The sequence below is a fragment of the Phacochoerus africanus genome, chromosome 2 (assembly GCF_016906955.1).
Source record: "Phacochoerus africanus isolate WHEZ1 chromosome 2, ROS_Pafr_v1, whole genome shotgun sequence".
Lineage (NCBI taxonomy): Eukaryota > Metazoa > Chordata > Mammalia > Artiodactyla > Suidae > Phacochoerus > Phacochoerus africanus.
The window spans coordinates 50756041-50782302 of NC_062545.1; the positions used below are offsets into that span (position 1 = coordinate 50756041).

At 37.9% G+C, this 26262-nt stretch overlaps 1 protein-coding gene across 3 annotated transcripts in view; it reads left to right on the top strand.

Moving 5' to 3' along the window:
* SMAP1 (small ArfGAP 1) overlaps positions 1 to 26262 on the top strand; it is a 165821-nt gene that overhangs the window by 23482 nt on the left and 116077 nt on the right. The gene's annotated exons all lie outside the window — the stretch shown is intronic.

A 26262-nucleotide genomic window follows, 5' to 3' on the forward strand; every position in this document is an offset into this window, starting at 1 on the left:
TGTCATTTCTTTGAATGAAATGATACCCTGTAATATCAAGAGTAGCCAAAACTCAAATTTGGGGAAGAAAATACCATTATTGTTTGAAAGGAATATATTCTCCTTATGGCAGTTCTGCACAGTGAAGTATTCTGCCCCAAAGGCTGGTAGTGAGAAATGTGACCTACTCTACTATACACTGATGACTGTTTTCATATTGTTTTGTAATTTCTAGATCTGCTCTGTCCAGTGTGGTAGCCGCTAGTCATAAACTTTAACTGAAGTTAAATATTCAGTTCCTTAGTCCCACTAGCCACGTTTTAATACCCCAAAGCCACACATATGGCACGTAGTTACTGTGTTGGGCAGTGCAGGTTAAAGAATATTTTTGCATCTCAGAAAGTTAGTTGATAGTGCTGTTCTAGTTTTAAATTTTAAATAACAAGGATTATCATTTTCCTGAAGTAATCATTGCCCTTAAATTTGCAGTGAATTTCTTTCTTTAGCATGTACCCTTTTCACATAAAAGTTTATCAATAAAGAACCCCGGTTAACTGAGGGAATGTTTAGTAGGATTTTTAGTTTATTAAGTTTTTTTTTATTTGTACCATGTAATTTACTGCATTTTTACTGCCAGGTGGTTTCAGTACAGTTTGCTCAATGTAGGGCATTGAGCATATCTAGTGTTTTCTTTTTCTGTTTTGAAGATTAAAGTTAGGTTAAAAATAATGGTCATATTTTCTCTGTGCCATTTCATTGAGGTGATAGCTTCTTTCTCCTTTTGGTGTGTGTTTGGGGTGGAATGTAAGCTATAAATCAGGTCATATATAGAGAAACTAAGACTTTGCGACAGTGTGAATCATAATGTATATTGGTTGTTTGAGGAAATAGGCATTGTACCCAGATTCCTCTAATGGCAACATCTTGCAAAACTACATCTTGCAAAGCTTGGATATTGATATAATTATCAATATTACTGTGATTTCTGCAGTGTTACTTGCACTGCTGTGTGTGTGTGCTATACAATTCCAGTACCACTAGGATCTCTTATGTTGCCCTTTTGTAGGCACACACCTTTTTACAAACATCCCTGACCTCTGTCAAACATTGTTTATTTTCCACTTTTCCAATTTTGTCATTGCGAAAATGTTATATGAACGGAAAGTCTGATACTTTGGGATTGGCTTTATTTGCTCAGTGTAATTCTTTGGAGATTCATTCAAGTTGTTGCCTGTATTAATAGTTTTTATTTTATTAAGAAGTAGAATTTTATGGTACGTATGTACCATAGTTTGTATAATCGTTCACTCGTTGAAGGGCCTCTAGGCTGTTTCTAGTTTTTGACCAGTGCAAATAAAGCTGTACATTTGTGTGTAAGTTTTTGGTGAACTCCACTGTAGCTGTGTGAGCCACTGCAGTTGGGTTCTTAATCCACTGTGCCTCAGTGGGAACTCCTACGTTAAGTACTTTTAAATGTTTCACTGTTTTCTGGTGAGAAGGCTGTCATTATTAAATTTGTTCCTTTGTGCATAGTATGTCTTTATCCCCCCACCCCCCAGCTACTTTCAAGGTTTTTCAATTCATCTGTAGTTTTAAGCAATTACATTATAATGTACCTCTGGGTGATTTTTTTTTTTTTTTTCTTTCAAGTTTTCTTGAGTTTGGAGTTCTTTGAGGTTCTTGGTTCTGTAGCTTACAAAATTTGGAAACATTTCAGCAGTTATTTCTTAAAATATTTTTTTCTGTCACCTTCCTCTCCTGATTCAGGGATGCCAATTATAAGTTAATTAGGCTGCTGAAATTGTTGCAGCTTGCAGCAATGCCAGATGCTTAACCCACTGAGCCAGGCCAGGGATTGAACCTGCATCCTCACAGACACTGTTGGGTTTTTAACCCACTGAGCCACAACTGGAACTCTTTTTTTTTTTTTTTTAATGATTTTAATTTTTTCCCTTATACTTGGTTTACAGTGTTCTGTCAACTTTCTACTGTACTGCAAAGTGACCTAGCCACACATAACATATATACATTCTTCTTCTCACATTATCCTCCATCATGCACCATCATAAGTGACTGGATAGAGTTCTCAGTTCTATGCAGCAGGATCCCATTGCTTATCCAAGGGCAATAGTTTTCATCTATGGACCCCAGATTCCCAGTCCACACCACTCCCTCCCCCTCCCCTTGGCAACCACAATTCTGTTTTCCAAGTCCATGAGTTTCTTTTCTGTGGAAAGGTTTATTTATGCTATATATTAAATTCCAGATATAAGTGATACCATGGTATTTGTCTTTCTCTTTTTGACTTACCTCACTTAGTATTAGAGTCTCTAGTTCTATCCATGTTGCTGCAAATGGCGTTATTTTGTTCTTTTTTATGATTGAGTAGTATTCCATTGTGTATATGTACCACATCTTCTTAAGCCAATCATCTGTCGAGGGACATTTAGGTTGTTTCCATGTCTTGGCTATTGTGAATAGTGCTGTGATAAACATACATGTGTCTTTATCAAGGAAAGTTTTGTCTGGATATGTTCCCAAGAGTGGAACTGCTGGGTCATATGGTAGATACCAGCTCACACCAGTCACAATGGCAATCATGAATAAGTCTACAAATAACAATGCTAGAGAGAGTGTGGAGAAAAGGGAACCCTCCTACGCTGTTTGTGGGAATGTAAATTGGTACAACCACTATGGAAAACAATATGGAGGGACCTCAGAAAACTAAATATAGAACTACTGTATGACCCACAACTGGAACTCTTGACTTCAGATTCTTTAATTTTTATTTTTCTGTGTTGTCTAATCTTCTCTTAATTCTCTTCAGGGTATTTATTTCAGGCACTGTAGTTTGCATCTCTTGCAGTTTGATACACACACACACATTTTTTTTTCTTCTCCTTATCCCATTCCATGCCTCTGTGTAACTTGTTCACTTTTTTCTGAAGCTTCATGGACATATGGAAGGCATAGATAATTATAATGTTTTTAATGTTTTTAATGTTTTTGCCTACTAAGGCTATCATAATGTAATTTTGGGGTCAGTTTCAATTGATTGAGTTTTCTCCTCTTCATAGATAGTATTTTCCTGCTTCTAGCATGCCTCGTAATTTTTTACTGGAAGCTAGATATTGTGGATTTTGCTTTTTGGTTTTGGATTTTTTTTTTTTTTGGTATTTCTATAAATATTTGCAAGGCTTTTTCTTTTTTCCTTTGACTCAGTTGTTTGGAAATCATCTGACCCTTTAGAGCTTACTTTTAAGCTTTGTTAGGTGAAGCTAGAGGAGCATTTTATTCTGGAGTTAGTTTTCCCCTCTAATGAGGCAACATTTTTTCAATTCCTTATCTGATGCTCCATGAATGATGAGGCTCTCTGATCAGGCTGATGGGCACAGACACTGTTTCTGACTATTTTCAGCTTTACGATTATTCCCACTAACTGCTTGGGTTGTTCTTTCCCTGCCTTGTGTGGTTTCCTTACACTTGTGCATTAATTAGTACTTGATTGTATATTTGAAGGTGACCTTTTATAGACCTAAGGAGGTCTCTGTGTGCATCCCTTTCTTCTCTTGTACTCTGCCTTATGAAATCTGGCCACCCTGGTCTCTCTGGATTCCTAGCTCCATCGCTGCAATTTGGGAGACCACTGGGCTGCTCCTGGATTTATCTTCCTGGGCCATGGCATGCCCTTTCTCCAGGCAGTAAGAGCTTTATTTTCCATCTCTTGATTCCCAGCCTCTTCAGGAATATTGTTTTACATGGTTTGTTTAGTTTTTAAGGTTTTTTCAGTCTGGAGGGTGAAATCAGGGTTCATTCCCTCATATTGGTTAGAAACAGAACTCAGTGTAGTGTTTCAGTGTTAAAAGGGGCACAAAAAGGAAATTATGTTTTAAACTTTTGCTTCTTTTTATTGAAACTATAACTTTTCCTAGCTTCTTTGAAGAGAGTAATTGTATTGAATTTATTCCGAGCATTTGTTTGCATGTTATACTTAGAGCTCCTGATACAATACAGGAAAAAATGTCAGAACTGTAGGTGCTGCTGCTCTGCTGGCTCCACCTCCAAGCCTGCCTCTACAGACAAAGATCCACCAAGCCAGTCCTTTTCATTCTCTAAAGGCTGAATGAACTGTAGAGGAAAACTCTTACGATGTGTCTTCATATATAAATTTGATGTTACTTTGCTGACTGTTGATATCACAGATTTTTTTTCAAGTCAAATTAAAACGTTTGATTATATTCTGTAGCATATTATTAAATATTTCATGTTTCAGAAATCATCTTATTCTGTTTTGTACTATGGAAAACATCTGTTTATGTATGTAATTATAGCTTGCTATTCTCAGACTGGTACAGAATTTGGCTTAGTCTTTGCATTGATTCTTCAGCTAAAAATGCAAACAGACTAATATATTCCACAGTGATATTTGTTGAAATCTTGATATATCAGTGTTTATTACTGGTAGCAAAGGCATGAAGTGGGCTTAATCAGCCTTCTCCTTTATTTGTGAACTTGAAAGACTAGAAAGTAGTGGAACTTCATAGCTAATAGAATATATCAATAGTTTCTGCTTGCCCCATATCAAGGCTTCTCTTTTCTTTTTGTCTTTTTAGGGCCACATCTGCGGCATATGGAGGTTCCCAGGCTAGAGTTTGAATCAGAGCTGTAGCTGCTGACCTATGCCACAGCCACAGCAACACCAGATCAGAGCCGTGTTTGCGACCTACGCCGCAGCTCATGGCAACGCTGGATCCCTAACCCACTGATGGAAGCTGGGGATTGAACCTGCATTCCCATGGGTGCTAGTCAGATTCGTTTCTTCTGAGCCACCATGGGACCTCCAAGGCTTTTCTTTTAAAGCCCCCCCCTTTTTTAAGGCTCTAGTTTTAATATATAAACTATATGTATTTAAAATATAAAGACACTAATTATTTAAATAAGGTTTTTCACTTAAAGCTGAACGTTGATATTAATTGAGCCAACGTCTGAAGAAGGTGAAGAAAAAGCAGGTTACTTTTTGTTAATAAAAAAAATAAAAAATGATTGCAAACTCTGAATAATCAAGTATTCATGTGTTTTCTTAAGCTGTGATTTCGTTCCTTTCACTGGCCGGTTCATAACTGTTCAGTGACTTCTTGTTGCTCATAACATAAAATCAGATATGGGAGTCCAGGCTCTGCAGTGTCTTCAGCCTCTATTTTCACTTATACCATCATCCTCTGTTTTTGTTAGGTGCTATTGACCAGAGATACTGTGTGCTTCCACTTCTGCATGTGTATGTGGTTTTTATCTTACTAGAATAACCTTACGGCCTTTGTGCTTGTTTTTTCCATCTGTATCCTTTCCTCAGGTGTCTCTCTGCCTGTCTCCTTGCTTTGGGACTCTGCTCAAATGCCACTTTATCAGTATTGTGTTCCTGACCATTTTATTTAAAATGGCATCCCATCTTTTTTCTAAGCGCTTTTTTCTAAGCACTATTTTCCATCTCTACTGAATTATTTTCCTCCATACCCTTCATCACAGTCTGATGTCACAAACATAACTTGTTTGTCTCTTTCTCTTGTTCTACTGCACTATACAGTTTATGAGGGCAGGGACTTTCATTTGTTCTATTTCTCTACTGGATCCCCAGCATCTAGAAAGTTCTTAGCATATAATAAGCATTCAGTACATATTTGATAATGATAAGTCAGTGAATAAGTGAGTGAGCAATTAACCTTCTAAGCCTTTTCTGCTCATCTAAATCTCACCCATCTTTCCAGGCCCACTTCAAAGATACATATGAAGCTTGCCTTTGAATGAAACTGTCTCCAACTCTTTCAGTTCATCCTGATCTTTTCCTCCTTTGAACTTGTGGCATTTTTCATGTTAGTATATAAGAGAGGATTTTCTAATAGGTATATTTGTACATGATTGGAGTAGGCTGCAAGATGGTAACATTCTATTACTTGAAATGTTTAAGGAGTGTCAGTAAAGGGGACTAGAGTTGACATAACATAGTTCACTCTGTGATAGATGCTTAAATTTCAGGGGATCCTAAAAGGTGTAGATGAAGTTGTCTTTTTTGATAGTTGTGGGAAATGACATTTAGAGAAGTCATCTAATTTGTCTGTAGTTCCATGGCCACAGGTGTCTGGTTGGTGTCTGTAGAAGAACTGTCATGCTGTGTTCAGTGAGTAACTCTTCATGAATTCCAGGCCCACTATGATCATGTGAAGTGTGGCAGTTTGGCATTTTTTACCAAGGAACGAAGGCCTGAATGGGGAAGAAAGACGACACTTGGTAGGGAGAGAAAAAGCTTAAAAGTTTTGGATAATGATATAAATAGAAACACCCAAAGGGAAACAAAGGCACCAGATCATATCATTCTGTTCAGATCTTGGCCCGGTGGTAGGTCAAGATTTTGACAACAAAATTGGTGGATCTTATTTTGATTTAAGAAACACTTATTGTTGGGGTTTGTTGCTTTGGTGTTTTTGTCTTTATGTGATCCAAGTGATCTTACGTTAAAATTAAAAATCTTAACTATTAAGCCAGTCTCCAGAGGGTAATAATACCTAGCATATTTAATTAAGCTATATATTAATTAAAATTAATACTTATCAAGAGCTTATTGTATGTCAGATACTATGTTTCATGCAGGTAATCTCATTTGATGTGTTCTCCAACCGTTATTGTCAAGCTTCTATTTTCAGCACCATTTCACAGATAGAGAAGCTAAAACTTAGACTCAGAAGTCATAAAGTTCAGGCTCACACAGTGGAATGGTAGTCACCAGTGGCCTTAAACTTTTTGTCTCTGAGACACACTGAGAAAAAACATAAGTCAGTTCATAAGTATATATTATAGAAAGAAACGTTTCTTGAATAATATTCCCTTTTACTGTAATGTTGCACACACTGTTTTGTTCTTACTGTAATGCTTACCTCAGCATAGATATGACATATAATCAGTCGTTATCCACAGTCTGAAAAGTCTCTGCTCTTGACAACTATGCTGTATTTACTCTGTGACTATGTAAAATACAACTTTTGGCTTCTTTGTTCTTTCATGCCTACATCCTCTTTATTTTAACTACCAACATGTATTCTGGCAGCAGAAAGAAAAAAAATCAGGTTTTGTATTTTAAAAAGTATTTTTTCCAAGTGAATTTTTTATTACTCAGTTTTATTACATTTATAGTTGTACAACAATCATCACAAGTGAACTTTCATTTTAAGTTAAAGCTAGTGAACTAGTTCTCTGTTTTTTAGTGAAGATTATGTTTACTGATAACATGTTTTGAACTTGCCATTCCTCATGGTTTCATGTGGACCAGACAGCATATTAAACTGTTGCTGAGAGAAACTTTTGTTTGCTATTCTGTGGATGTTCTGGTAAATTATTGTAGGTTCTGTTTAAAAATAGAGATTTAAATGGGTTCATATTATTGGTCAAATTGCACTGCAACCTATTTGCTTTTCTGTACACTTGGAATAGTTTTATAATTAAAATTTAAAACAATTATATAAGCTTATAAATTTAATAAGTGCCCTTGGAATAATAAATGGAAAAAAGTTTTTAAATCTGTGGATAACTGTCGTTATCCACAGTCTGAAAAGTCTCTGCTCTTGACAACTATGCTGTATTTACTCTGTGACTATGTAAAATACAACTTTTGGCTTCTTTGTTCTTTCATGCCTACACCCTCTTTATTTTAACTACCAACATGTATTCTGGCAGCAGAAAGAAAAAAAATCAGGTTTTGTATTTTAAAAAGTATTTTTTCCAAGCTTATAAATTTAATAAGTGCCCTTGGAATAACAAATGGAAAAAAGTTTTTAAATCTTTAAAAAAGTTTTAAAAGTTTAAAGTTTTTAAATCTTTACAACAGAGATTTTAAATCTTTGTTGTACCGCCAGATGGCGCCCACTGTTAATCAAAATTAAGATGTCTATACTATTTTCTGAATTATTTTATGTTAGGAATATTGTTAGAATTTTGGCATGAATGTATAAACTAATAATAATGAGCTTAGAATTCAGAAATGAGAGAAAAATTAGAATAATTGAGTTGTTAACGTATCAGCCTAGGGTATGTTCAATAAACCAGTGCTAAAGGTATTTTCTGGAATTTAATCTTCTGGAATTAGAATAAAATTGAGGATTAAGAACCTAGCAGTTTGTATTTTACCAAATATATTTGTCCTCCCTTGTTCCGAGTTTTCCTATGATCTTACTAGTAGTTGGTTTTTATTAGCTACCTTTGACATTGATCATTTCTTTTGTTATAGGTTAAATTTTGATGCTATTAGAGTAACTTTGTTCCAGTTATGTTGTACTGGAATTTAGATTTCTCAGATTTTGTTGTATTTTTATCATGTAAATATGCAACATTTTGAGCTCAATTTTAATTTGACAAAATGAATAAAACTTCATTTCTAAATGTGTCCAGTTGTAGCCACTCTCTAGAATTTTCATGAATTATCTATGACAGGACATATGATTTATTATTTTGATAATAAAAGGATGTTGAACTTAAAATTATTAATACCAAATAAAAATTTATATTAAACCTTTTTTTTCTTTCTTTTTGTGTCTTTTTAGGGCCGCACTTGCGGCATATGGAGATTCCCAGGCTAGGGGTTGAATCGGAGCGGTAGCCACCGGCCTACACCACAGCCACAGCAATGTCAGATCTGAGCAGCATCTGGGACCTACACCACAGGTCATGGCAATGCCGGGTCCTTAACCCACTGAGCAGGGCCAGGGATCGAATCCACAACCTCATGGTTCCTAGTCAGATTTGTTTCCGCTGCGTCATGACGGGAACTCCTATATTAAACCTTTTTTTTAAGTTAAAAGGAATGATAAGTGAAATTTTCTTTAGTTTTATTATATAATTGATATACCCCACTGTGCAAGTTTAGGTTGTCCACCGTAATGATTTGTCTTACAACATGTATTGAGGAATGATTACCACAATAAGTTTAATTAACATCCATCATCTCATTTAGGTACAGACTATATGTCCATATTTCCTTGTCATAAGAACTTAGGATCTATTCTTTAACACTTTGCTCTTTTTTTTTTTTTTTCTTTTTCGGTCTTTCTGTCCTTTTTTAGGGCTGCACCTGTGGCATATGGAGGTTCCCAGGCTAGGGGTCTAATCAGAGCTGTAGCTGCCGGCCTATGCCAGGGCCATAGGAACGCCAGATTCAAGCTGTGTTTGCCACCTACACCACAGCTCACGGCAACGCCGGATCGTTAACCCACTGAGCAAGGGCAGGGTCCGAACCCGCAACCTCATGGTTCCTAGTCGGATTCGTTAACCACTGCGCCACGACAGGAACTCCGGACTTTTTATTTTAATAAACTAGAAAGAAATATGTGGGTGTTGATTCTCATTTTTCCTGGGTACATCTTAAAAGATTAAATACTTGAGGATTTTTAGAATATACTAATTTTTAAAAAGTTTACCTAATATGTCTATTTCAGTGTTATTGGGAAAGAAAAAGATTAACTTGACACTTGCTGATTTTCAGAGAGCAGATTTTATAAAATAAATGACTAAAGCAGAATATTTTTTTATTGCTCCCTCTTCTCCATGAACTCTCTTTCCAGTATTTCTGTTTTTTCCTTGGTCAGTGCTAATAGGGTAAATAAATATACAGTCTTCTCCCATTTCAACTTAAATTTCTTTGTTGAGTGGTAACTGGGTATAGCCCTACTTCAGTTTTAAATTTTTAAGGAGATTCTTGAGACTAAATTGGTTCCTGTTGCCTCATTTGCTTTTGCCCCTAGGCCCAGACTAGTCTTGTATTCTGGTAACTAAAATCCATTTTCCTTAGTGGTATTCTTTTAACAAGGATTTTGAATTAGTGAATTTTCTAATTTTGCCTCTGCTGCAGAATGTGTACATGGATCTTTTTGAGGTTTTCAGAAAGTTTATACTGCTAGAAACTTTAGGAAGAAACAGAAGAATTAACAAAACCAGAAGATAAAGCCAAAATATAATTATTAAGTGGTTAGGGGAAATCTTAAAAATAAGATTCCTAACAGAAGTGGATCAAGGAAAAGATGAGGCTAGGGAAATAGATGAAGCTGAAGTGCCTTGTAAGTGATGCTTAAGGGTATTAAACTTAATATGATGGGTTCATAAATCTAGGAAGCAATGTTTGGAGCTAGGAAGTTACTTCCCAAGACATTGTAGTATAGTAGTGTTTGACTGAATGGATGTTGAAAGAGAGGAGTAAGAATGGCTTCTTTCTTTCTCCCTTTAAGTCATTAGGTGGATAGTGTTGCCCCCGACTGAATTAAGGGAATCAGGAAGAGCTGTGTGTTTTTGTGAGGTGGTGGGAGGTGGACAGACACAGGGAGAAGTGGGGAGGGTAGGGAGGAAGGGGCTAAGTGGAGAGATGCATTCCATCATAGATATGTTTAATTGATAATGCTCTGGTATCCAAGTTGGTTTTTAAGATTCTCATGCTTAGAGAAGAGATCGGTGATGGAGATATACCACATTTCCTCAATTATTAAAAAAACTTTTTGGTGCTTCTCAACGTGAGAATTATCTCATTATTAATGTATACCTTTGATATACTATTTCTCCTTAAGATATTACTTTATATCATATAGTTGTTGAAATAGCACAGTTAAGGAAATTGCACATTTTGAAGTAAAAATCATGTCCTCTAATAGTAGTGAATGAAATTAGCAAGAAAAGGTGTGTGTGGGATACAGAGAAAAGGACATGTTAGTCTTACAAAAATGATTTCTAGATACTGAGTGTTTTCATATATATTTTGCTATTTAGTGTTCATAGCGATCATTTGAATATGGGATATGGTGGTGTTTTTATTTTCAGAGAAGAAACTGATGTTTAGAGAAGTATAAATACAGGGATACTTTTTTCTTTATTTTTATTACACTTGTCTGTTGAATGGTCATGCACAAATGTTCTACTACTGTAATTATTCATTTCTGTAAATGAAAACATATAATGAAATTAAGGCAAGTATTAATGCAGTACTCTCCCCCACCCTTTTTCTAGCACTCAAATGTTAACATTTTACCACATTTCTTCTTTTTCTTTATGAACATTGTTTTCTCCTGAACTATTTGAGAGTACGATATACATAGTGCTCCTGTTCCCCTAATACTTCAGTATTTATCTTCAAAACACAAGGAATTTTTTTACATAACCATAGCACAGTTATTAAAACCAGCAAATTATCAATGATACAATACTATAACCTAATCTGTAGTTCAGATTTCACCAATTGTCCCAGTAATGTCAGGGGTAAATTTTTGAATTACCGGGCTCAACAAATAAGAATGTAGGGTAGTGTCACATAAATAAGCAAACCTTTAAGTCGAAATCAGCATTTGTAAACATGGCCAGCTTTCTTAAGATTATTAATGTACACAGACTTCTGTGAGTATATTTGTCTGCCCTGTATCCTGCAATTAGACTTGCCATTTTGGAAAGAGTAGGGAGAAGATTCCTTTTTGTTTTTGCCCTGTGACAAGTACTTCCAGTGCCTGATAGAAAAACTGCATTCCCAGTTTTTCCTGCATTCCCAGCACTCAGGTCTCTGGTCAAATACGTCTCCCAACCAAATAACAATGGTCTTTACCTTGTCCATTTCCACCTCTACTCCTTGTCCATTTTTCCTTGATTTTTCTCCATGGTATTTACTGCCATTGACACACTGTCACTTTTACATGTTTGTTTGTTGTGTACCACCTTCCACTGGACTGTAAACTTCAAGAGGGTAGGAATTGATGTGTTTTGTTCACCATTGAATCATCAGAGTCTTGAAATGTTACTCACTCATTAAATACTTGTCGGATAAATGCATGTGCTGCTGTTCTGAGTGTAAAAGCCTTTTTTTTTAAAAAAAAGCAATCTGAGGGAATTATTTAAATACTACAACTTAAATGTCATCTTTCTGAGTAGAAAATTTTTTTTTTTATTCAAGGACATTTATTTCAAAAGCTTAATTTTCTGTTCTGTTACTGGTATAGTTCTGAGTAAGATTCTTAACCAAATTTAGATACTGAAGAATGATGGCTACAAGTGTATCAAAGGTCAGTTCTTTTTAAAAATACAAAAAACCAGAGTTCCCGTTGTGGCTCAGCGGAAATGAATCTGACTAGCATCCATGAGGATGCAGGTTTGATCCCTGGCCTCGATCAGTGAGTTAAGGATTTGGTGTTGCCGTGGGCTGTGGTGTAGGCCGGCAGCTTCAGCTCTGATTTGACCCCTAAACTAGGAACCTCCATGTGCTGCAGGTGTGGCCCCAAAAGACAAAAAAACCAAAACACCCTTTTTTTTTCCTATTTAATATCAGTCTTATTTCAGACAAATTTTAGGAAAAGAAATTAATTATCTAAGATAGGAAATTGCTGTGAACTCATTTTTAAGTGATCATACTCCCTTGGCTTGTATACAAATGCTTCATATTCTAGCCTTCAGGAAATGATTGATTAAAAGAGCATGTGGGGAATTCCTGCTGTGGCACAATGGCTAAGGGTCTAGTGTTCTCTCTGTGATAGCACAGGTTTGATCTTCAGCCCCAGGCTTGAGTTAAGGACCTGGCATTGCTGAAGCTATGACATAGTTTGCAGCTGTGGCTTGGATTCAGTTGCTGGCCCGGTAACTTCCATATGCCACAGGTGCAACCAAAAAAAAAAAAAAAAAAAGCATGTAAAATTTTTCTTCTGGTCACATTGTAAGGATTCTTTTTTTTTTTTTTTTAAATTTTTTGTCTTTTTGCCATTTCTTGGGCTACTCCCACGGCATATGGAGGTTCCCAGGCTAGGGGTCCAATCGGGGCTGTAGCTGCCAGCCTAAGCCAGAGCCACAGCAACGCGGGATCCGAGCCGCATCTGCAACCTACACCACAGCTCACGGCAACAGCGGATCGTTAACCCACTGAGCAAGGCCAGGGATTGAACCTGCAACCTCATGGTTTCTAATCAGATTCGTTAACCACTAGCGCCACAACAGGAACTCCCATAAGGATTCTTTTGAATCTTGGAAGGTCATGGAGGAACCATGTCAGATGTTATCCCTACTTGTCATGTTTTAGCATTACTGATGCCACTTTACAGGAAAATGTGAGTTTGAGGTAGACCAACTGAAACAAGTAATCACACCAAGATATGTTACTTTCGGATTTTTAAAAAAGGATATTTTAAAGAACATTTTATTTTCTTCTTAGCAAAATATTGTGTGTTAAAATATTTAGTAAAGGAAAGCATAGACAGAACATTCTTTGACATAAATCATAGCAATGTTTTTTTAGATCTGTTTTGTAAAGGAATAAAAATAAACAAATGAGACCTAATTAAATTTAAGAGCTTTTGCACAGCAAAGGAACCATCAACAAAATAAAAGGACAGCCTACTGAATGGGAGAAGATGTTTGCAAAAAATTTGACCCATAAGGGATTAATATCCAACAATTCATATTAATATTTCAACAATTCATACAATTCTACATCAGAAAATCCCCCAAACAACCTGATTAAAAAATGAGCAGAAGAGGAGTTCCCGTTGTGGCGCAGTGGTTAACGAATCCGACTAGGAACCATGAGGTTGCAGGTTCAATCCCTGGCTTTGCTCAGTGGGTTAACGATCCGGTGTTGCCGTGAGCTGTGGTGTAGGTCGCAGATGCAGCTCGGATCCCGCTTTGCTGTGGCTCTGACGTAGGCCGGCGGCTATAGCTCCGATTCGACCCCTATCCTGGGAACCTCCATATGCCGCGGGAGCTGCCCAAAGAAATAGCAAAAAAAGACCAAAAAAAAAAAATGAGCAGAAAAACTGAACAGACATTTTTCCAAAGAGGAAATGCAGATGGCCAGCAGCTACATGAACAGATACTCAACATCACTAATCACCAGGGAGATGCACATCAAAACCACTGTAAGAAACTGCCTCACACCTGTCATAATGGCTATCATCAAAAAGAACACAAATAACTAATGTTGGGGAGGATGTGGAGAAAAGGGAACCCTTGTACAGTGTTGGTAGGAATGCAAATTGGTGCAGCCACTATGGAAAACAGTATGGAAATTTCTCAAAAAACTAAAAATAGATCTATCTTTTGATCCAGCAATTCCACTCTTTGGTGTATATCTGAAAAAAACCCACTAATTTAAAAAGATACATGCTCACCACTGTTCATAGCAGTACTATTTAACAGTAGCCAAGATATGGATGCAACCTAAATGTCCATCAACAGATGAATGAATAAAGAAGGAGTGGTACACACACACACACACACACACACACACACACACACACACACACAGAGGAATATTACTCAGGCATAAAAAGAGGGACAATTTGCCATTCATAGTGACATGGATAGACTTGGAGGGCAAGTGAAATTAGACAAAGACAAATATTGTATGATATCACTTGTATGTGGAATCTAAAAAATACAACAAACTAGTGAATAAAACAAAAAAATCAGACTCACAGATGTAGAGAACAAACTAGTGGTTACCAGTGTGTGGAGAGGAGGGGCAAAATAGAGGTGGAGGAGTGGGAGATACAGTACAAACTTTTGGTATGAAATAGGCTTAAGGATGTATTTTACAGCATGGGGAACATAGCCAGTATTTTGTAATAACTGTAAATGGAGTGTAATCTTTAAAAATTGTATAAAAATAATTTTTAAAAAGGGAAAAAAGTAAAATATTCTATTGAGTATGTGTGTTGGGAAGAACTGGTGCTTTAAAATAACTGTTGTTGAAATAGTATTAATGCAGCTTCTGTGGTTTTTTTTTTTTTTTTTTTTTTTTTTTTTGCTATTTCTTGGGCCGATCCTGCGGCATATGGAGGTTCCCAGGCTAGGGGTCTAATCGGAGCTGTAGCTGCCGGCTTACGCCAGAGCCACAGCAACGCAGGATCCGAGCCGTGTCTGCAACCTACACCACAGCTCACGGCAACGCCGGGTGGTTAACCCACTGAGCAAGGGCAGGGACCAAACCCGAAACCTCATGGTTCCTAGTCGGATTCGTTAACCACTGCGCCATGACGGGAACTCCCAGCTTCTGGTTTTAATTATAAAACTGTTTTAATGTGATCTGCATCCAGGACTTCTTGGCCTACCTTTCTGTCTATCTGCAGGGACCCCACATCCTGAGCTCAGCTAGTGTCTTCTCAGCTTCGACCTACTGCTTCTCCTTCTGCCTGCCATTCTTTCTTTTCTGGTAAAGAAAAAGCAGTAAAAGGGATGTATGATATTTCATTTCCACATTTAAAGAAATGTATGAGGTTTTTTTTAAAGTAGCCTTATTAAGGTATAATTTACATGCTATAAAATTCCCTTATTCAGTGATTTTTTTTAGTATATTAACAGTTTTACAGCTAGCATCACTATCAAATTTTAGACTATTTCTGTCATTACAAATAGATCCTTCATGTTTATTTACAGTAATCCTCCCCCTCCTCTCTCCCTCACCCCAGTGTACATCTTTTTGCAAGTTTGTAATTGTTCACAATGCGGAAAACATGTCCTCGTGTGTTGTTGCTGGATCTCTTGATGGTCCTCAAGGAGACCTACCTAGCCCATAACTTAACTTGACTGTGAGTAGTGAAAGGAGTCAGTGCTCTTGGGTAAAGAACAACAGGCCTCCTTTAATGAAAGAGAGAGGGCTTCTTCCTTGTTTCAGGCTTGGTCTTGGATGTATTTTGTTTTAGATAGTTTCTCTTTAGGATCCTCTGACTGCTTGGTGTGTTTCCCTTTCCCTGGGAATCCACTGCCATGCTGCCATATTACCTTTTACGTCCCAAATGGTCTTGCTCTACTCTCCTCTCTTCTTCCTTGTTCAAAATTCTCTATGCTTTTCAGTTTCCTTCTCCTACAAATAAAACCAAACCAAATCCAGTGCTTACTGCCTCTAATCTTGTGTATTATGAGGAAAGAGATAAAGGGAACTGATAATAATGTGGGAAGGAGTGGTACTTTTGGAGAGATGAAATTAGTTTGCTTGGAAAGATAGGATTATCATATTAGGAGATAGTATTCACAGGTGCATTCTGGCAGTCTTCGTTCTCTCTCTCTCCCACTCACTTTCTAGCATTTTTCCTTTCTTTTGACTAAATTTCTCAGTCTCAGTCCTGAAAATGATGTGGTAATATTATCTACCTCATAGGATTGTTAAAATTAAATCAGACAGTATTTCTGGAAATATAGTGAATAATGTCTACATATTCAGTAAGATGTTAGTTTCCTCTGAAAATACTTTCCTGTGCATTTTGGCATTAGTAATTGAGGTGGCTCAAGGCCTTAGGTATCATTTATAAGCTAGAGACTGCCTACATTTTATACTGGATATTGTGCTGGCTACAGAGTATGCAGAGATCAATAAAATGAAGTCCCTATGCTCAAAGAGATCACTGTCACAGAAAAAATAGCTGAAACAATTAAATGTAAATCACTGTGATAAAATGTTATTTAATAAGTGGTGGGGGAATTGGAGAAGGCTTTATTGAAAGACTATGTCTTAAAAGGAAATTACATTAGCAGTTAGTGTTGTATTCTCTGTTCCTCGTTGTATGCTATTTTCTATTTATAAAAAATTCAAAGAAGCTTTTCTGTTTGCTAGTCTGTCACGGTAATCAGAAACTTGAGAGAAGTTTCTTCTCAGAAGAGCATAAAATTTCCTCTTCTCAAATGGTATGAGATCTACAAGGCAAGATTAATGAGTTCTCAGTAAAATTCCTGTTCTTTTTTTAGATATATACTATGTTTTTACATTGTTTAGGTATATAATGATGTATCATTCAGTAAAACTTCATTTTTCTACTTTATACAGAGTTTCTGTGTCTTAAAACTGTCTTTGATCTCTATCTGAAAGTTAGTAGTCCCTTGTGCTATACAAATTTTAGGTGCATATGTATCACAACCTAAAAAAAAAAAAACAAGTCAGTGTTTAAATAAACTTAGAAGTAATCAGGCACTGCAGTCTTGTAGGTATTGTGTTTGGGTTTTTTAAAGTTTGTTTTTGCTGTTTTATGGCTGCACTCGCAGCTAGGTTTTGGCTACAGCATTCCAGCACAGCTGAAACTCTTCAGAGTGGGCGGGGCACTGTTCATGTTACCCAGAATGGCCTTTGTCCTTACACCTTGTCCAGACCTTACTTGCTATAACTGGGCTTATGTTTCAGTAATTGCCTCAGATACCACTGTCTCTGTAACTCCTGTCGTAATATCCCTGGCCTACATTCATCTTTTCCTTTCCAGATTCCCCATCATTTTCACTTAGGCTATAATCATTGAATGACTTACTAGATTGAAAGCTCCTTGAAGACAGGATCTCTGTTTTGTCTTCTTCATTTAATACCTTGATGGAAATAGATACTTAATACATATCTGGTGGTTTTAAATTGAATGTAGCAAACTAAGGTTCAATGATAATATGCTTTATTATTGTTAAATTCTTCTTTTAGAATTTTGGCTCAGATGCCACATTCTAATTACTGCCACCAACATGCAAATGTAATACACATTGAATTAGGTAGATGACAGTCTTAGCTGCCATAACAAAAAGACCCCAAAATATTATGGGCTCAGCAGGATAGAAGTTTATTTCTCCTTACCATTAACCTGGAGATGAATGGTCCATTGTGGATAGGGTAGTGCTGTCCTCTCTAACATGAGGCTTTCATATTTAGATCCAATGTAGTAGGTTCACCTCTTACCATCCTCTCAGCTAACGGAAAAGGGGAAGAGGCAAGAACACAGGCCCAGTCTGATTAATGGCAGAGCATAATTTCAGCTCACATTCCACTGGCCAGAACTTGGTCATGTGGCTATACTTTTTTTCTGGGAACGCTGGGGAATTAGTCTCTACCTGGGTAGCTGGGTTTCTAGCTAAAACCTAGAGGCTTCCCCCCCACCACCCAATTAAAAGGAAGAATGGTAAAAAGATCCTGAAAAGAACAGTTCTGGCCTCAACAGTTTTTGCTTTTGTTTCCATTTTAAAGTAAACAGATTGTTTCAGGTATCACAGAACCTGTGCATTTGACTAAGTCTTCAGACTTAGCAGATTTATTTATTTATTTATTTATTTAGTTAGTTAGTTAGTTAGTCTTTGGTCTTTTTGGGGCCGCACTCAAGGCATATGGAGGTTCCTAGGCTAGGGGTTGAATTGGAGCTGTAGCCAACACCACAGCTCACAGCAACACTGGATCCTTTACTCACTGAGCGAGGCCAGGGATCAAACCCGCATCCTCATGGATACTAGTCAGGTTCATTAACCACTGAGCCACGACAGGAACTCCAGACTTACTAGATTTTGATTATGCTCCCTGTTCCCTTATCTAGACCTGTTACCTTACTGTAGGTGATGCAGGTCATATAGAGCCTTCCTAGTGAGAACCTTACCATTTACTTTATTAGACATGACTAATTACAAATAAGAAAATAGCAGGTATGTGTTGTGGCATATTGTGTGCGACAAGCCATCCATGGGCTGTAGACATTTATAGAAAGGAGAATGTATGGAGTCATAAGGAAAAGCTTTATGGGGAAAATAGGTCTCTAGTTAAGCCTTGGAAATGAGGTAGGATTTGTGTGGTCACAGGCAGAACATTCTAGGCAAGGGAAATGGTGTATAGGAGAGCTTCAGGACTGGATACTTGGGCCGTATTTGAGGAAAAGCAATGAGTGTGTCCTGATGGCTGATTTATCTGGTTGGCTCCCTGAGTGTGTAAATTGGAGTAGTGCAAAATAAAGTTGACTTAAGAAAGATCAAGATTATAGATGGATTAAAGGTTTGGAGTTGGAGACTGAAATGATGAAAGAGTAGAATTCAGCATGGGTAAATTCCTTTCCTCTCAGCCTGGTTAATGGACTTAGGAATGAATGAACCCTCTCCCTCTTTCCCTGCCTCATCTCTATGTGGTTACCTATGCCCTCTCAGTTAACATACCCAGATGTTCTGAGCTAGCCCCATTCTTCTTGACTCTGAAAGTTTTGAGACATTGACCATTTTTTTCTTTAAAACTTTGGCCTTCGCTGATTTTGCTCTGCATTTCATTTTCTCCCTAAGACTTAGTATTCTGCTTTTTGCTCTTTTTATTCTTCAGGCTGCAACTGTCACCTCAAAGAAGATGTTTATATATATCTCCAGATTGAACTTTAGTCTTATATTCCTAATGGCTTGCTGGACATTTTTATCTCAATGTGTCACTGTTATTTAAAGCACTCAACAGATTTCAGCAAAGCTTTCTGACTCTACAAGGACCTTTATGCTTTAAATCTCAGATTTAAGGCAGAATTACCTTGCAGGCATCTTGGTCTCTGCCTACTCCCTCAACACTGTCTCCTTGTCACTAAGTCTTGTTTGTTCTTCCTGGTGATTTTCACGTTTGTTCATTTCCATTCTACAGTTGGCACACTTACCAGTCTTTTAATGGGGAATGTTTGGATTCTTAGTGTATTCCAGATGTTCACTGATGATGGATATGAGTCAAAGTGCTAACATTAGTGAGGCCAAAAACTGTCCTCTGTTCTGTTACCAGAGCTTTGCTTTCATTTGATTGTGATTATGTACTTACTAATATTGAGTTGGTGCTACCTCATTTATGTTGTGTTTAGTGAAGTGGTGATATGGATAACTTAAAATTACTCAATAATTGAATTCTAAATAGACCTGGATTTTTTTCCTTAGCAGTTTTGATTCTTAGCTTGTTAAAAGGAATTTTCACAGTTAAGCCACATCCTCAGTAAGAATGATTAAAGCAACTCAGGAAGCATGCTGTATCCTTGAGTGGAAGATTGTCAAAAATAGTGTAGAATCAGAGGACATCACCCCCCCCCCCGAATCACCACTTCCATCAACAACCAGTAAAACATCCGTAGCTCAACACAGGTTCCTCTTCTCAGCACACCAGGATGCGGGGATGGGGGAGGTTCCTCCTGTCTGTATGTCTAAAGGTGGGTGGCCTAGAACACACAGAGGAGGCAGAACTGGTGCATATGATCCTGGACCACCAGCCAGAGGGACTGAGCCAGCAGCCCCACAGAACCCAGTAGCGCAGGGAAGGCAACACACACAACTCTAGCCACCTGACTGCAGCAGCGCCCATGCCACTGGGAGCTGAGTAGCAGTGGAGGGGCGGGGTCTGTGACCCTTTTCCTCCAGTCATGTGTGGCACCTGTGACTCTGGCTGCCTCACACAGCTGACAATCCCAGGTGCTGGAGAGGCACCCCCTGGGCCACCCTGTCCCTCCCCGAGAGCTCAACCTGGACAAGGTGGAACGAGGTAGAGGTACTGCCATCCTGGAACCATAGGGGACACCCGGTGATAGCAACACCAGGAGCATCAGGGCATCTGTAACTCTGAAGGCATAAACGGTGTCATGGAGGGCACCAGGTGACTGCTCTCACAGAGGCGGTGGAGGGTGGACAGTGCACTCAAATGTTATCTGAGGAAAGAGAAACCTAAACCTGGTGATATAGTGCCACCTTCTGGAATACAAAAGAATAGCCTCAAATTACCAACCTATTGAATATTAGAATCAAGTTAAAAAACTTTAGAGGTAAGATGTTTACTACTTCAAATCCATTGGTAGAGGAACAGCTCATCAAGTGCCATGAAAAACCATGGAAACAAGGCACCACACACAAGAAATGACAAATCTCTAGATACCAAACTTAAAGTCATAGAATATTGCAATCTGATACAGAATTCAGAATAGCTGTCATGAAGAAACTCAATGAGCTACAAGTAAACCAGAAAGGCAGTTCATGGAGCTCAGGACAAAGTGAATAGAAGGAATACTTTACTAAAGAGAGTAAGGACCAAACAGAAATTCTGAAGCTGAAGAACTCAATAAGGGAGATGAGGAACACCTTAGAAGGCATTGGAAATAGAGCAAACCATGCAGAAGAGAGAATTAGTGAGCTGGAAGACAAACGTAGAAATGATACAGGTAGAAGAGGAAAGAAAAATAAGAGTTTAAAAAGTTAAGAAGTTAAAAAAAAATTCTGCAAGAGCTATCCTCCTCTTCTAGGAAAGGCAGTTTTAGGGTAGTAGCTATCCCACACGGAGAAGAGAGGGAGCAGAGATTGCTTTATTTCGTTAAGAAATAATAGCTGAGAACTTCCCAAACCTGGAGAAGAAACTGGAATACAAGCCCATGAAGCTAAGAGAACACCTAATTATCTCAATGCAAAAAGACCTTTCCAAGACATGTTACATTACTGAAAGTCAGTGACAAGTTTAAAGCAGCCCAGGAAAAAAGGATGGTTACCTACCAAGAAACCTCATTTAGACTCTTAGCAGATTTCTCAGCAAAAACTACAGTCTGGGAGGGGGTGGAGTGACATTCTCAAAATACTGAAAGATAAAAACTGTCAACTAAGAATATTCAGCAAAGTTTCCCTTCAGATACTAAGGAGAGATAAAGGCTTTCCCAAACAAACAAAAGCTGAGGAAGTTCATCACTACTAGACCTGCCTCGCAAGAAAGGTAGGAAGGCACTCTTCTACATGAAAGGGAAAGGCAAAAGTACACAAAACTTTGAGTAAGATGGTAAACAGACAGAATCAGAAAATTGTGACTATCACAATAGATTGTTAAACAATTATAGCATAAAGTTTAAAAGGAAGAAAGCAGTAAAAATAACTATAGCTACTTCAATTTGATAACAAAATCACAACACAAAAAGGGAAAATTTGAGACAACAAAAGCATAAGGGTGAGAAGAAAAGGATAGAATCCATACAGGCAAATAAAAGTAGATGCTATCAGCAGCGGAAGGACTGTTTTTATCTATGAGATGTGTTGTACAAAGAATATAATCTGGAATCTTGCTGTTCTACATGCAGTCAGTGGAGGACAGCGTGGGAATCATAGGTTGCTTGTTAGGATTGCAGAGTCTCAGGGTACCTGGATGGTCTAGGGCGACTTGAGGTAGAATCTGCATTTTCATCACATCCCCGGGGATGTGCATGCACGTTGGAGTTTGAGAGACACCAATCTGGAACTGACTGTGCAACTCTTTATTTTAGTTTTAGACTTAGTTGCTGGAATAATTAAACCCTCCAGCTGTTTATCTTTTGGTGTTTATCTGTTTGTTTTTGTCTATTTGTTTACCTTAAAAAGATTTTTATGTAAACTTCAGAGGAGATTGTTGTGTTATAAATTGTGGAGAGTAGCAGGGGAAGGCAGCTTTAGCTGGAGTGGTTACAGAAATCCTTGAGCAGACAGCTTGTGCTCTGGACAGCAGGCCCCCATTCATTCTGAGCAGAGGGGGCAACTCAGTAAAGGCAGGGAGTCAGGAAAGGGTGTGTGTGAGTGGGAATGCCATGGTGAACTTGCCATGAGTTGTGGTGTAGGTCGAGGATGCGGCTTGGATCCCGAGTTGCTGTGGCTGTGGTGCAACCTAAGCCACGGCTGCAGCAACGCCAGATCCATAACCCACTGAGCGAGGCCAGGTTTCGAACCTGCACCCTCATGGTTCCTAGTCGGATTCGTTAACCATTGCACCATGACAGGAACTCCTGACAGAGTTATATTTAACCCTTTGTGTAGATGCACTCATATCTTTTTTCCTTCTAAACATAAATACTTATTGAGATTAAATTAATGAATTGTGACCTGCTGCTTAAAATACTGCTGTAGAGTGTGTTGTGTATGTATGAGTGTATGTGTGTACATAGATACATGTGTACGTGAATATAAATTGATAAACATATATATGAGCACGTGTGTGTGTGAATAAATTGTCTGGTGGAAGGATTCATTCGAACAGATTTCACCGAATTATTTTTTTCAATTAAAAAATTTTAAAATTAAAGTATAGAGATTTGCAGTGTTGTGCCAATCTCTCCTGTACAGCAAAGTGACCCAGTCATACATCTATAAACATTCTTTTTCTTGTATTACCTTCCTTTATGGTCTACCCCAAGAATTTGGATATAGTTCCTTGTGCTGTACAGTAGGACCTCATTGCTTATCCATTCTAAATGTTAACAGTTTGCATCTACCAACTCTAAGCTCCCAGTCCAAACCACTCTTTCCTTCTTAGCAACCACAAGTCTATTCTCTGTATCTGTGAGTCACACTGTTTTTTAAATGTTATACCTGTTTATACTTGGGTTGGCCTCCTGAATCTGAGAGCTTAACTTTTTATCATTGTGTCCTTGGTCTTTTAAACCATTTGCTTCACACAGATTTGGAAAGTACTTATTGAATAGTTTGGCGAATGAAAATGAAGATTTTCATATTGCTAATTGAATGGCTACCGTGCTGAGAAACTGCTCTTTTTTTTTTTTTCCCCCCAGGGCCACACCCACAACATATGAAGGTTCCCAGGCTAGGGGTTGAATTAGAGCTGCAGCTGCTGGCCTGCACAACAGCAACAACAGATCCAAGCCGAGTCTGTAACCTACAGTGCAGCTCGTGGAAACGCCTGATTCTTAACGTACTGAGCAGGGCCAGGGATCAAACCTGCATCCTCATGGATACTAGTCATGTTTGTTACCACTGAGCCACAATGGGAACTCCAGCAACAGCTTTTTTTTTTTTTTTTTTTTTTTTTTTTTTGCTCCATAGGGCCAAACCCATGGCATAGAAGTTTCCCAGTTAGGGGTTGAATTGGAGCTCTAGCTGCCTGCCTGCACCACAGCCACAGCAATAATGCATGATCTGAGCTGCGTCTGCGACCCACACCACAGCTCACACCAACACCAGATACTTAGCCCACTGAGCAAGGCCAGGGATCAAACTCGCATTCTCATGGATAGTAGTTCTGATGTACCACAATGGCTAATCCCAGCAGCAGCTATAACGGCAATTTTAGGTAAATTTAGGTGGCTAATTTTATAGAGTGGTCAGCCCATTTGTAATTTCGGTTAGGGTTTTAAAAGTCTTATTTTGGGGGGTTCTTAACTCCATTGTTCAGTTATGATAATTATGTTCCAAAGAAAAATACATTGAAAATACGACATTTTTATTTCAATTGGTAAAAAGGGTTGGAGCTAAAGTTTCCCATAAGTGATAACAAAATTTGTCTTTTCTTTGTAGGAATCAATAAAATGGTTTTTATAACCTTAATAAGGCCTAGACATCATCTAAAATTTAAATATATCTAGCTTTTGCTCTATAGCTATATAGCCATTTTTTCTATTATTGCCATAATTATTCTTATACAGTGCTTTTATATGTTTAATGCATATAAAATGCTTAATCCCTTTAACATCTTTTGTTATTATAAAACTGCACCAATATAGTGGATACCACAGCTCTTTACCTGCATGGACAGTTGCCATTCCATTATGCACATGATGCTTCCTGATTAGTTCACTCATAGTGTTTGCATCAGGCAAACTGTGCTATAGAGTCTCCGTTGGTATTTGGCTGAGAGTCTAGCAGATACTCTAAGAGGAATCATTCTATTTTACCAACAAAAATGAAGCCACACTTGGAGGGTGTTGAAAATCTGTTTTTTTCATCATTCTTGGAACCCACTGCCCTCTGGGAGTTACTTTTGAGGAAAGTTAAGATATGGTTGTTTTATAGATCAATGTAGGAACTTCTCTAGAGAAAGAAAAGTACTGTATTTCGATTTTCAAAATTTCTTAACACAACAGTAACTTGCACTAGAGTAGTTCTTTAAAGCTTTGAAAATATTTTCCATGCATGTCTCACCTATGTATTGGGGGCAGCCATTATAAAACAGGTGAGAGTGACAGTTGACACCTTGTTGCTCAGTTTGTCATTAGTCCAGTGTAATTTTTACAGCTCAAAAGTAGCAGAATTGGCAGTAACTTTTGACCTCTTTTGACCTTTAACTCATTTGACACTACCAACAGTCAAACTTATTTAAATAGTGCATGTTCCAGATGTTTGTCAGTTAAGAGGTGTTATTTCTCAAATTTAAAAGCAAGATACTTCGGCATAAATTGTATATGCATAACCTACTTCCTAAGGAATTTGGGGGGTATATTTAGTTTTATTACATTGTATTTATTGGCCTCAATGTTACTTTGCAGATTAACTTGCGCCTTTAGATAAAAAAGTATGTACTTAAACAGAAGCCTAATTTTTTTAAAAAAGCATGTTTTTTATCTCTTACTATACATATTTTTTCATAATCAAGTGATTTATAGAAACCTGTTATATATAAGCTTCTGAAGATTTGAAATAATTTCCAGATACTGTTTTTATTTTCTATTTTACTTTACAAGTAATATCTGAAGGTAATCGTAAGAATATTTAAAATTATCAGGAAATAATATATCTTCATTACTTCAAAGGTAATAAAGAATAATGTAGCCAAGACTTGTATTCTTACATACTTAGGTGAGTTTCTCTACAGTATTTTTTAGAATTTTTTGAGCATGACCCAAAGAACTAACATTTTATAGCATACTTTGGTTCATAATCGCAGGGTTGTATCTGAGATTTATTTGTATTAATATAAGACTTCTTGAGGCAGTCCTTGTCATTTTTCATTCTACACTTAGTGTTAATTGATTTAAAAAATTTTTCCTGGAGTTTCTGCTGTGGCTCAACAGGATAAGCAGCATCTCTGCAGTGCCAGGACACAGGTTTGATCCCTGGCTCAGCACAGTGGGTTAAAGGGTCCAGCAGTGTAGGTTGCAACTGTGGCTTGGATCTGATCCCTGGCTGGGGAATTCCATGTGCTGTGGAGTGGCCAAAAATGAGGGGGGAAAAAAAAAATCCCCATATGTTGACTGCAAAATGGAGGTTATTGTAGTCTTTCATATCTTTCTGTCCATTTTTTTGTTTAGGTTGGTTGTCTGTTTCTTATTAATTTATATGTTTAAAAAAATCTCTTTGGGGAGTTCCCATCCTGGCATAGTGGTTAACGAATCAGACTAGGAACGATGAGGTTGTGGGTTCAATCCCTGGCATGCTCAGTGGATTAAGGATCCGGCGTTGCCATGAGCTGTGGTGTAGGTCGCAGACATGGCTTGGATCCTGTGTTGCTGTGGCTCTGGCGTAGGCTGGTGGCTACAGCTGCAATTAGACCCCTAGTCTGGGAACCTCCATATGCCACTGGTGCGGCCCTAAAAGGACAAAAAAAGACAACAACAACAAAAAATCTCTTTGGGACTTCCCATCATGGCTCAGCGGTAACAAACCTGACTAGTATCCATGAGGATGAAGTTTCGATCCCTGGTCTTGCTCAGTGTTAAGGATCCGGTGCTGCCATCAACTGTGGTGTAGTTCGAAGATGTGGCTTGGATCCCTTATTGCTATGACTGTGGTGTAGGCCTTCAGATACAGCTCCGATTGGACCCTAGCCTG